This window comes from Protomyctophum parallelum, assembly GCF_964188405.1.
Source record: "Protomyctophum parallelum genome assembly, chromosome: 12".
NCBI lineage: Eukaryota > Metazoa > Chordata > Actinopteri > Myctophiformes > Myctophidae > Protomyctophum > Protomyctophum parallelum.
In genome coordinates, this window is record NC_139712.1 from 26,924,241 (window position 1) to 26,938,532 (window position 14,292).

Consider the following 14,292-nt stretch of genomic DNA (forward strand, 5'->3'; position numbering starts at 1 on the left):
TGATTGAATGCCTAACAATTATCTGTGATGTGTTTCAGTAAGATTGGGCTGGACCATGTCAGGATAGCAGAGGGGGGGTTATGATGTGCTGTTGAGATTACTAAATGATGAGTGTGAAGGACTTATTATATAACTTGTATAGTTCATGTAGACTTTTAGCTTGTATGGTTTAAGGTGTGTGTAACTGCTAACAGCCTAATTTCAATTCCGTTCCAATGCTGCCTCTGCACGCAATAGCCCTATTTTTCCCCTGCTCGCTTGCTTACTGCTGCCAATGCTTATGCCACCAGTCTCGCCACTGCTACAAGTGGCGTCTGGGCGATCATGCACTAAACGTTGCTTTCACGGTAGTAGGCTACTAGTCATCATGCGGACGTAGCATAGATCCAAGGCTGCAGGATTAAAAACATACACGGCGACTAGTCTGTCCACAGTGTAGAGTGGCGACACACTTCGTATAGTTCCAAACATTGTTTCTTTGGCTGGAACTATCCCTTGAGATAGAACGAGGACTTCCGCATTCCATTGTTGCCACGGGAGTCAACACTAGTGTCGCCACTATCCTAGACTACTCTGAGTATGTCCGCTCGTGCCCGTCAGGCATGTTGCCACGTCCGCTCATTATAAGCGTCTCAGGCTTGTTTTATTTAATCACTTGCCGGGTGAACGCCGTTGTTTAAACCCACGGTTCGTTCGAAGCACCCTCAGTTTAACATGATGGTAAACTATCTGACGTTGCTGGATCGTTTTCATAATGATTCAAGATAGTTTTTGTGGCTTGTTTTCGCGGACCTGGCCGCTTGTCTCCTCCAACATGGCAACTCGGTGCCCCATTCATTCATGCCACGGCAATCTGCTACTGCTCAGATTCATGCTTCAATCATGCGGATTGTGGTGAGATGTGATCGTAATCGTAGTTTTGTTTTTCGGTTGGTACTTTGATCAATGATAAACAGTAAAGCAGTCGCTTTGTGGCGGTCGCTTATTGACGTACCATTTAACGTACGAGGAAAGTGTTTCTCCTTTCAGTGAACAGTGGGTGCATATACTGCATATTGATATTGGCTCATTATTTTGCCAGTGGCCCGTGGGTGCTTCTGCTCCTGCGCACCCGCCGAGTGCGACGCCGTCGACGCCGTCGAGCGTGAACACGTTCAATTAGCTGATCTACAAGCCGTGTGAGCTTCACAGCTCGGAGCTCCCACTATCAGCTCAATAAGTCACATTTTGCTGTGGTTTATTTCCGGGTTTTCATATTATGTCTAACCCCCTGATCGACGTTAGACCCTCACGTCGTGAGCTCGTAGCTCTGTAGTGGCCAAGAAAGAACGCTCCATTATTACATTGACAACTGTCAATGAAGGGAAAATGCTTGCCATTGTCTCTCTTTACGCCATTTCGTCTCCTATCATTCACGGCATTTAATGTTCATGCCGGCACTGTTCGTTCACATGACCTTTCATCACCTAGTCAACTTGAGCTAGCCCTTTTTACACCAGCGCCCCTTACTGCACACGGGCGTGATTATCACATTGCGTTTGCTCAGGAATCAGCTCAAGTGCGCGGAGCGGCTTCCCGCTGTCTCCCTAAATCGCTCATTTAAGACTCGTCACGTTTCACTCAAACGCGAGATTTGATTTGCCATTCACACGTCCGTCGCACCCCAGCTTCAGTTAATGCTACACAGGCAGCCATCTCTCATGGTCACGACATGACCAAACCGCAGCATGCATCACTCCACTCACCCTCTTCGACCGATTTCCGCATTCAACACGACAGTCACGCTAACTCGATGCAGGTATAGTGCAGAAATATACAAATGATTGTCTTCAGGGTGGTCGTGTTCCATCCGGTATTCCTTGCTACTCACCCGTCAACTGCACTGTTTCTCCTGCTCCAGCCTCAACTAAGTCTTAAGACTCCACTCACACTCCAACTGCTACGTCGGTCCGACCATACTAACTCTATGCTTGTGCTCCAGCTACCTGCTCGGCGACCATCAGGGAATCGAGCACCGCTCACGCATGCCGGGAAGGCCAGGTTCTCGGCTAGGCCTCTTCGTCCACCGGTTTTCTTCAACACGGACCCCCACCGAGCCGGACTCCTCGTCAGCCATCCACCGCAATCTAATCCCATCAGCAGCCACGTACTGCAGCAGCTAAACTCAGTCGGCAGCCACGCACTTCAACAGCTAAACTCAGTCGGCAGCCACGCACTGCAACAGCTAAAATCAGTCGGCAGCCACGCACTGCAGCAGCCAAACTCAGTCGGCAGCCACGCACCGCAACAGCTAAACTCTTCGGCAGCCATGCACTGCACCAGCTAAGCTCGGCAGCCACGCACTGCAACAGCTAAACTCTTCGGCAGCCACGCACTGCACCAGCTAAGCTCGGCAGCCACGCACTGCAACAGCTAAACTCTTCGGCAGCCATGCACTGCAACAGCTAAACTCTTCGGCAGCCATGCACTGCACCAGCCAAGCTCGGCAGCCACGCACCGTAACGTCTCAACCGCACCGTAATGTCTAAACACATAGGCAGCCACGCACCGTAACGTCTCAACCGCACCGTAATGTCTCAACCGCACCGTAATGTCTAAACACATAGGCAGCCATGCAACGTAACGTCCCAACTGCACCGTAATGTCTAAACACATAGGCAACCACCCACACAACGTCTCAAACCACTCACCTCATAAGCCATAACCTATTCACAGCCTCCGTTGCTCGGAGAGCTCAGGCCACCGTGCTACGCTCCCACTTCAGTTTTGGGGGGGAATTCCAAGCTGAATAGTTTCCCACAGTCGGTCATAACATTATTAATAATATCAGTTCCACGTCCGCTGCGTCAGCCATAGTTCAAGAAACCTATGTTCGTCAAACCATTCCCCTTGGGTCTGCCCCGCGTTCGTCAAACAACACGATGCCCAGGTCTCGCTCGATGCCCAGAGATCCATGGTGTCTACTAGTCCGGCACTTTTGCCAGTGCACTCAAGTCTGTGCTGGGATTAGAGAGCTTCCTGTATTCATGTCAGTTGGTATTGGTCTGTTGGTGAATAAATATACCAGTTGGTAAATCTTTAAAAATGGTCATCCTCACAATAATACAGACGAGCTGAAGACTGCTCTCAAAGAAAACATATAACCATATAACACCTCATGCACAGGCTCATCAACTCCATGCCAAGGCACATATATTTTTCAGATCTACATTTATTTATTATAAATCCTTTTTTTGAGTCGCCTTATGTAATATCCTAATACTTTGAGATAGCGGATTTCTGATTTCATGAGCTGTATATGCCATAATAATCAGAAACGGCTTGAGACATTTCACTTTCACTTCACAATGATTCTAGAATGAATGTGACTTTTGAAATTATATCATGTGAGAGAATATGCTGTGTATATATATGCTGTGCATACAGTACGTTGGATGAATGGTTGAGTGCGGTTTAAAATTTGGCCACGATAAAAAAGAAATCAAGGTAAACGATCATTCGAATGCATCCTGCACAGCCGCATACATCTGCAGACAGTACATTCTCATAGCCAAAGGGCGGTACAGTACAGTAGCCAAGTCTCTGCAAAATGCCATTGGTAAGGAAGGATATTTATGGAGCCGAGAGGAGGCTGACCTGCTAAAGACACACACTCACCAAGGTGCCATTTACTTTAATCAGAAGCAATCCCAGGCCCTTGTCAGATGCAGCTATTGCTATAGCAACAACAGCCCAGGACCAGGCCTTTGAGATATGAACAATGTGGCAAGGGTAAATTGTCACTGTCAGGTGGAAACCTTGTATGTCCAAAACTGCTGGGGAAAAAGAAGGAGCTGTGTTTCAATGTAGCTACAGTATAGGCTATTATAGTTTCCCATTTGTGGGTCACAGACCAATTTTTATGGGTCACGAGGCAAGTAAAATAAAATGTCCCCCTACATTTAAAATATATATATTCAAAAGATTTAAAAATAAATAAATAATAAATAATAATTTTATAATGCTAAAACGCTTGTAGAGCTGCTATCTTTACTAATTTGGCTTCCGGGCAAACGTCTATTATCTCTCTTTTGGGTCTCGACCTGAAAAGTTTGGAAACCACTGCTTTTCCACGTGTCAATATTTATAAAACCGACAGACACACTTAACCATATATATTCATATTATTTTCAAAAATAGCCGATCTACGAGTTTGTAGATTGGATATTTTGGCTACTGTTGTGTATAGTATGATGAAAAAGTTGAAACACGGAGATACAAGGTTTCTGAGCCGACGGCGACTAAATGGAGCGGGGCTGAGAGCTGACACACAGGAGAGATGGGAAACCTCAGCCATAATGAAGATGGATTGGATTCCCTCATCTAATTCTGATCCAGCTAATTCAAATGGCTGTCCAGTTTGTCTTTTGAAGTGGAACCCGGCAGCCTGGTAGAATGTGAAGGGACACAGCGATAGATTTTCATGAAATGAAATGATGCTGTATACTGTAAGCTGGATCAGCCTGTGTTTTTATTTGGATGGTGCTATAATAGGAAAATCCCATTTTTATTATAATGCATGATCACACAGACAAAGGGCAGTTTCAAGAAAAGATAAACATACAGTAGCAGACAGTTATACTCTGTAACAGTGGTTTTAAACCCTTTTCATATCGAGACCCATTATTCATTTGGTATTTGACCACGGACCATCATTTGATGAGATTTTGCCTCTTGGACCCAACTCTTAGAATATTTTGTTGTCCTTGGATAAGATTTTGTCCACAATTCCATGCTGTTATTCATACGTTACCAAGCAAACGATCAAAAATAACAATTATTATTACTTGTGTACAGTTGTGCACTTATTGTAAATGAAGTAATGCAGGTGTATGTTTAACAATAATTTAACTCTTGAGAGTGTACAGGTTCATTTGGTTTCATTTTACACTCTCAAGAGTCAAAGATCTATAAAGGTCCATTTGGTTACCAACTCTCCATCAGTTAGCTGGGGACCACCTGGAACCCCCTCAAGGACCACTGGTGGTCCCTGGACCACTGGTTGAACACCACTGCTCTATATGCATTGCCCATTATAAATATTGGAGAGGGCCCTAGCTAACCCTGACAGACAGTATGATTATTTCATGTGACACCATACATAACACTGTAGACCCTCTTATGGGAGGGTCTACAGACGTGACATCACTCTTTTAAGAAAACCCCTATACTTCCTACTTGTGATTCAGGAGAAATCATTGTGGTTCAGCTTGGTCAGGCATTATGTTGATTACTACTGAATATTCATAAGTGGCAGAAATATACAGTAGCTCTGACTAGAAGTGGTTGGTGGCAGAGTAACAAAAATGATTGATTGATTGATTGATTGACTGACTGACACTACTGAGCCTATTGATACTATACTAGCCAGAAATGTAAACCCGCACAAGGTACAGTCAGACATCTAGGCTACAAGGATAACACAAAGTCCATTATTGAGAGACCTCTACAGTCAATCCACGTTATGTTATATATTATGTTCCCACTTTTCCCAGACAGTGTTTTTTAAATGCAAATTATTATTATTATTAAAACATTTGGATAATACGAATTTGTTATGTGGTTATATAATTTTGGTTGCTTTTGATGTTTTTCTGTTTTAAAAGGAGAGAGGGACAGAGAAAACGTTCTAGGAAGCATTGTAGACGGAAAATATAGGGTCTTTAAAGGAAACGTAACAATGGCTGGACAAACATAACTTCCTTGGCACATCGTTGCAGCGATTGGGCAACAAAGATGAAAAAGGCCCTTTCAATAACTCAGACTAATGTCGTCGGCGTAGCTCAGACCGGCTGTTGCCCGGGGTGCGTGTGAAATGCTTGGCGTGGACAAAGTAAACCATGGACGGTGCCCATGCTCCATTGTCCCCAAAGCCTCCTAAAGAGGTCTCTTCACAGGTCCAGCAAACACACTCTCCAGACTCTTGGCATATCTCTGAAGACCCTCCTTTTGTGTGTGGAAACACATTACTCTCTCAAGGAGAGGAACAGGGAAACAAGGCAAGTCTAGTGAAAAGGCTTAAGTATCTCAGCCCCTCGTACCACCCCCGCCGCCCCACCCCGATCCCAACCAGACCACCTCCCCTACTTGCCAGATGATAATTGGGACTGAAACACTTTTCTTTTCTCTTTAGGTCCGAGTATTTCAGTAATTCAGTGAGTATATTGCAACATGGGGCAAAACGTGAATGGGACCCACGCTGTGTAAGGACTCGACTACAGAGGTGATAATAAGAATTGCTCTTTGTATCTGTTCCTCATCAGCAAATTAAGGCAAGAATATTGATTCAAAGTTATAGGTCTGTGGTGTACGTGCACCATTTGGTCATTTTAAACAGCCATTTAATTCCTCAGAGTTGGCATGGAAAACAAACCACAATGCTGACCTGAACAGCTTATGCCGCATTGTTTCCCTCTACTCTATAAAGAAAAAGAAAAAGAAAATGCAAAGCAGATTAAAATTCAGGAATAGGAATGCTAAAAATGCCACTCTGCAAGGATCAGGTACAGCCTAAACTATGCTACAAGCATGTTTATTTCACAGCATTAACCACCTCAAAAAGGGGTCTTATAACACTGTTGGCAAGAAACGATAGCGATGGCATTGGATGTGAGAGTAGAATCACAATTGTAATGTTTTTAGAGCCTTGGCTTCACCTTTAATCAATCAATCAATCAATCAATCAATCATACTTCGCCTTTAACTGTTTCGTGCCCAAATATAGAAAATAGCAGATCTACCAGCTCACAATACGTCACTGACTACTAGCCAATCACAGCACGTCTTTTCCGGGACTTCTAGGGTGCATTCAAATAAACGAAGGGTACAACAGTGCGCCCAGTGCCTATATCCGAACGCACCCTGGATTACAAAAACACCTGCCTTTGATTGGCCTGCCGAATGTCCCCTTGTGTGCCGCACTCGGAATTGCCTCCCCTGAAATGGCGGCCGAGATACACACGCCCTAGAGCCGGAGGAGGCGTCTACCTTTTTATGTCTGTTTTTTTCAGTCTATGGTTTTTTTATACACCTGTGTCCTCATGGGGCCTGAAGTGAAGTCTGGATTGATAGAAAGAACGCAGCGTACGTTTCTTAGGAAATATAGCACACGGTATTCATTAATGCTCTAACTGGGACAGCTTAGAATACCAAGATGTGCTGATTTTTCCCAAAGGATATGTTTAAGTTGTTATCCTTTTTGTCTAATGTCTCAATGACAAAAAACAAAACAAATTGCCTGAGGTTGTAAAATATCACCATCATGGAATTCATAATTCAGACAGACAGACAAACAGACAAACAGATTATGATTAAGATAAAGATAATGAGGCAGCAAATGTTTGCGTGTTATTATTAGTATTATGACGTAGCCTAATACCCTAGAATCCAGAGGAATAAAGTGATTGGCAAGGCTCCAGTTACAGTACATAGTTCACCAACCACATGCATGACTTTCTACTCAACAATCAACTCGACAAGCATGTCTCACCAGTGCTCAATGTTGTCAGTTTTGGTCCTTCACACGGATTTACGCACACTGACAGAAACCTATCTTAAAATGACAGAGATAACACGCCGAGGGAGACACATTTTATGGTTCTGAGACGTATTGATTTGATACTATAATGGCATAAAGACATAAGCTCAAGATCACGGTCGTCGGTAACCCAATAGCCTTGTTCATGCATACACAGCCATTGCAGGCTACATAACAGTACGCTGCTATACTGAACCAAAACAAAATACCTGACACATACTGTACATCTACGGCATGAGTCATAATCCTTAAGTTCAAAAGGCTAAATTATACATTATTATACCTTCTGCATGATGCATTTATATTCCAGAGGTGGTGGTGGTGGGGGGGAGTTGTGGCTAAAGTAAATTCCGGGTTGGCATTACCCTTCCATCAGTACGAGAGAGATACAAGATAATCCTGAAAGAAAATGAACCAAAACAAAAAGGGAAACAGATTGGCATATTGATAATAACCAGATCAGTGACAAAGATAATTATACTTGCATTTGTAATCAATCTAATCCTGATTCAGCGTTGTCTGGATTGTCTGGATTCCTTTTGAACTGCTCAAGGGACATGCTGTGGAAATATCCAAAATAATAATGTTTTAGTACAATGAAACTAAATGATATACTTTCTTATTTTTATATACGTACGGTATATCTCCCTGCATATACAGTATGCACCAACTAATATATTAAACATTCTGCCCATAGGGGGGCAAATCACTCACAGTTTTCACTCATGGTTCTTCCAGCAACTAGGGCCAGACCTGATCTTTTACCGGGAAACAGGTTGAAGATATGAACAAGAAAATACAAAAGTATAGCTTTAGGCAATCTCAGGTGATAATTTTCCAAATTGCTAGTCTCCTCTTTCCCCTGTCTCACCGTACAAGTTCAAATCCCTCACTCAGACAGAGACAACTCTCTTATTACTACTCTCTCCAGGCAGGTGACTTGTTGGGTGCTACTCTAAACAGAAGCAATACAATAGAACGCAGAAAGGCCTTCACAACTAAGCTGTGCTAGGTAATAGTTTTACAACAGAGGCAGGTTTCTCACCAGTCATTGACGTCACTGGCGCTGATTTAGATGGGTGTGTGTCATGGGAACCAGCACCTGAAGTGAGCAATTCAGCTAAAAACCAAAATGTACATTTTCAGATTGCAATCATAAATAAGCCATTTAATCATGCCTTTGGACGCATCATTGTCTGTCTTGGGTTTGAGCTTTGATGTTTATACCAAGTAAATTGACTCAGAAACATACAGTGCTCTTAATTGACTGCAAGGAGCCTGGGAAAGGCCTCTGAAGACTTTTAACTCTTAAGTGAGCTACTCTGGCCTTATCCGCACCCCGTTTTTTTTGAACGAGCAGCATTCAGCAGAGCTTCTGAACGGGGGCAAACTAGAGACATAAAAGATGATAATCTCCCAGGAATTCCTGGGCCTTTTCTAATAGAGAGTATAAGGGGGCCGAGCCGGACAGTGGGGTTGAGAGGTCAGCGGCACCAGTTTGCTGAGGCCCAGCTGCCGGCCCCCGCTCTGTTTACGCACCATCTCCGGACTGAATGGCGAGTGTCTTGAGAGCTATCCCGTTCTCATAACACTACAGCACTACATAATGGCAGTGCAGAGACGCAGGGTGCTTATGGTCTGAACTGGGCTATCCCCCCCATTCATCATCTGCAACGCCAACAACACCTCAGACAAAGCCTAATAAGAGATAGAGGAAGCTTCAACTCAGAGCAAGCCTTTCAGTATTGAGGGCTCTGGCCTTTCATTTTTCATCTCAGTGTGCCGAGATATTTATAGCAGCTAAGCAGCCGATGGCTGGGCTCCACGCTGCATATGTTCCTCGCATTGCACGACGACGATGTACAAAACGTCTTAGAATATTTTGAGTTATAGGCGTCCAATATGTGCTGCTGTGCAATTGCAATCTTCCTTATTGTATTTTTACAACAAAGTGTGCCTTTACATCATTGTAGTTTTGTATGCTGTTTTTAAAACTTAATCTCAATGAGTTTTCTGGGGTCCTTGTGCCTTTAAATGATGTCACCATATCTATATCGATCATCATCATCACAAGCTGTCGCTTATCTGCAATCACAGACTCTGTTTAGTTTTGAACCAAATGTTTATTTATAAATAAGTAACTTTGTCAAACTGCTGTATTATGCCTACATTACATACATTTGTTCTCTTGAACCGGCGAGCAGATTGATCTACAGTGTGCAGACGTATTTTTATATTTTTTATGGAGGGACAGACAGTAGGCTGACAGGAAATGGGGAGAGAGATGGGGGGAAGACATGCAGTAAAAGCCGTCGGGATCGGGAGTCGAACGCGCAGCACACTGCCAGACTGGATTACCAGCCAAGGTGCCTGGACCATTGAGCCATGGCCCAGGCGTGCAGGTGTGTTTTTGAGGGGCGCTAGCCCCTCCTATATTCAGCTATTAGTGTAGATTTTCGTCTTACACAAACATTAAATTCTCATTGACAATGAATGGAGAATCTATGTCATATGTGTCTGAGCAAATAGACATGTTACGTCATGATGATGTACGATGATAAGAGTGCCCCTCAACTTCACAAGGGTGTGATTTTTCTATTTAGTTGCGCAAGCAGAGCATGCAAGTACGGGATATGTACAGTATGTCAGTGTCCTCTCTTGTTTAAGACCGTAGCCCAATCAGGGACCAGCATCTCTGGCAACATCATTATTTAACAGCCAATAACGGACCACCATTCTTGGTGACGTAACTACGGTACGTTTCAAGGTTGGTATAAGGTCAATAACGCGTCTAAAGGATTTAGACCTGTTAGTAGCTGTCACGGGGCAACCCCTGCCCTATAGACACTAGAAGACTCCACAATATAAAACTGATCATGACAAACACACACTGCAGAGATGCTTCCATTAATTGACTGTCATCAAGCTCCTTGGAGGTGTGGCCATGTGTAGCATCATATATCCTTATCTGTGTTGCCTAATTCTATTGTAATTGTTTTGTGATTTATTTGATGCCTTGAAATACATTCAGAGTCTGTTAAGGAAATGTGTAATTGTATAGTTAGTCTATCTCATGGGTTGTGTTTTACCTTGTTTGAGTAGATGGTCCAATTACTAATCAGTGTGGGTGGGTCTCACCTGGTATATAAGGGAGGCTGGAAATGTTGAGGGGAGATTGCTCAGTTGGCTTGAGACAGCAAAGAGACAACACCAAAGGAGAACTGCCAGGGTCTTCAGGGAAGGCATAGCCTGTTTTCAGTGTCTTTAGTTTTGGTTTGTTGTTTTTGTCTTTGTTAGTTATCAAGTGTTTATTTCTTACTTTTGGTTTTTGAAAGTGTATTGTGGCCAGTATTATTTTGGCAGTATTTGGTTTTGCCTCAGACCCGGGCTGTGACAATCCGTCATATGGGCTGTTCATCAGTTTTGGAGGTAAATAAATACAACAAAAGATGTACATTCTTGGACTGCGTCTATTCTTGGAGCCTTGACCGCTCGGCAACTCTTACAGTAGCACTCAAAGTAGAGAGGATTTACAGAGGATTTAGACCAGCAGTTGTACCAGGCAGGAGACACTACCCGGACACTGTACTTCAAAGTAGCTTATATAGTTATTTTTTGGAAGTGGTGATACCAGTGGTGAGCGCACCTCATGGCAAGCTCTGCTTGCACACAAGTACAGTAGGACATACATGGCCTACTTGTGTGCAAGGCGCAAGTTGGCAGCTCGACAGAGTGCATTTCTAGTTTATTACTGCAATCTAAGCAACGCACAGGGAAAAAAGACAAAAATGTGGTTGATAAAATTATATATCAGATGTCACATTAAGTGCGTGTTTGTTTGTTTATCGGAGTGTGTTGCCAAACTCTGCCCTCCATATCAAAGTATCCGTGTGCATTAATGTACTAGCTCTGAAGAGAAAGATTTCATGCTTTTAAACATGACACTTTCGCACCCGGAGGCTTGGAACTAAAATAAGTAAGCGCTTCATACATAACTGCCATTTTGACTCGACAGTCGTTTCATTCACAAAATCTATGATTATGTGTTTTAATGATACCATGCCACTTGATGAGAGAAAGGAAGGCTGGTGTTCTCTGTTTTTTGACTGAATATCAAATGGTTGATAGACAAAATGAGATGGTTTTCCTAGCCATTTGAAACGCTGATACTGTATTTAGAGCACATTTTGCCTAAACTTGTAAAAAATTACAGCCCTGTCTATGTATTTAGGAGAGGCAGAACGCAGTCAGAAAGCAATATATGAACACTATGACCACATTAAACAGCACTTTAATATCAACTGACTTCAAAGGGGCACAGAAAGAGCACCAGGAGCAAGTGCTGAGAGCAAAAACAATAATTTAACACATCATTATAAATATTAGGTGAAAATTCAAATCTGCTTTTAAGTGGGTTTTTATTATTTTTAGTTGTAATAAGAGGTTTGGATAATGATCATGGCAGGTGAGAGATGAGCTTGCCTTCCCACATTGTGGGCTGGAGATAGGTTAAGAAAAAAAGAACATTAACATTAAAATGACCCAATTTAATTTGTTTTTATTTGCAACTTCCAGAATTAGGTTAACAAAATGAGCCTTGATTGAAAAATGCTTTTCAGTTGATACTCTTTTTTTTTTTAAATGGTGCAAAAGGTGCCCCACGGAAAAATCTGTGGTTTTTGGAGTGGCGCTAAACCTGCACTATGTACATTTACCCCGTGCTGGCATTTTTACCACTAAGCTAATAGAACCTGCTTGCTTGCTCAGGGGATACATTTAATATTGAGTCTATCAGGTCGAAATTTGTGTCTTATTGAGACATGACCTTTGACAAGATCTAAATGTCTCAATACCAGAGTGACATAATACAACCACCCCAATTGTATGAATTGTATTGACAAAATTCAAATGCATTCAGAGTTACAGATCTATACGGGACCAATTATAATTGGAACCCCCTCAAGGAACTGTGATGGGGTCTGGATGGTCCCACTTTTCTTTCACAGACTTTCCTACTAGGCGGAGGAATATATTCCACCCTTTTCACATTGGCCTGTTATAGCGCCACTAACAGGTGGATTTTTGCAAAACACATTTTTGGAACAAAATGCCTCAAATCATCCAATTGCCATCCAAGGCAAGAAGAAATGGCACCCTTTTCACATTGGCCTATTATAGCGCCACCATTAGGCCACAACCTGACCTGCCCTGGTGGAGACCTGTGCCCCGAGGGGCACTTTATCTAGTCTCTGATTTAGACTTTTTTTTAAATATATATTTTATCCCACAATTTTTGCAACCCATTTTTTCACCCAGTGTCAATTATCTAATGTAATCCTGGGCGCTACACTTCCTCTGCCAACCTGGGGGGGGCAGCGGACTGACCTCATGCTCCCTTCTATGTGTGAGGCCTCATGCATGCTTCTTTTCACCTGACAGGGTGGAGTTTCCCTGGCCGGACGTAGCGCATGGAAGGAACACGTTATAACGAACAGTTCCTTTCCCCTCCATCAGGCGCCCCGACTGGCCAGATGGAGGTAGTTTAGAGACCAGGATTTGAATTAGACATTTTTTATTGACCTGCAGGGCAGAGGTTCTCAAACCAAGTGGGGTCACAGGAAGGTGAATGTGTGGTCACACATTGATAACTTAAAACATTCAAAATGTCCCTCCCATTAAGTCTGTTTTATTTGTTTTCTCTGGGTCTCTGGTCAATATAGGATTAGCCTCACTTTGTAACTTTTTTAATTAATAAAATCAAATGTCTTAGCTATCATACAATACAATATAACTTATATTGTATGAACATACAGACTGGACAAAATTATATTTATTTTAAGTTGTATTATATAACTTATACAATTGGGGTGGTTGTAGGCTCTTCCATTGAGACATTTTGTGCCGAAGGTCATGTCTAACCTAGAAACAGGATCTGACACGAATTCTGACCTGGTGGTCAAGATTCAATTTCTCCCCTGAGCAAGCATGCAGGACATTACTTTTTTTTTTTTTAAGTACATTTTATTCAAAGAGTTTGACATCATATGCAGTTTTCACAGAAAGAGAATACGTTTTTTACATTTTCTCCCACAACTCCTTTCCCAGTTCTCCCCACCCACCCACCATCTTTCCCCACGAAGCCAGACATACAAACAACATACAAACACAGGTATAAAAAACAATAATTTGAGTACAAAGCAATACACACAACATACAGTATATATGGGTATAAAACCAATAGGTAGATAAAATACTAAGACACAAAGAAAAAAAAAAAGCAGGACATTACTAATGGTGGGGGAAAGTAGACCCTTCAAGCAGTTACCATTACTTTCAGAGTGTGCCGCCGAGCTGTGCGCATGCAAGGTCACTTCAGTGGGAGAGAGATTGCTATATATTGGCAGGGCAGAGAGGGACACGTCAGAATTCTCCAGGACAGACTAACCCTCTGGCCTGCGCTTCGCGGGGCCCCAAATCTGTGGACTGATATGATCGAATCCGAATTTGTGATGTAACAGGTCGTATTTGCTTTCATATATGTCTTTGCTGTTCATATGTATATCACATGACCATTCAATTTGGGATAATTGTGGGCAATCAATAAATGCCAGATCTTGTGAATCCATAATTTTAAGTGTACAGCCTGTTTATTGGACTATTAGATAACCCTCTCACAGGATGGCGCATCACTAACTAAAGAAGAGGAAGAAAACACA

General features: G+C 42.8%; 1 protein-coding gene across 1 annotated transcript in view; it reads right to left on the reverse strand.

Moving 5' to 3' along the window:
- Window positions 1-11,547: 11,547 nt before the first annotated feature.
- The window catches only part of lmbr1 (limb development membrane protein 1), an 89,980-nt gene continuing 87,235 nt past the window's right edge, over window positions 11,548-14,292 (reverse strand). Inside the window, exon 18 of the transcript XR_014570036.1 lies at window positions 11,548-11,559. The gene's annotated coding sequence lies outside the window, so the exon portion shown is untranslated. The remainder of the gene's footprint in view (window positions 11,560-14,292) is intronic.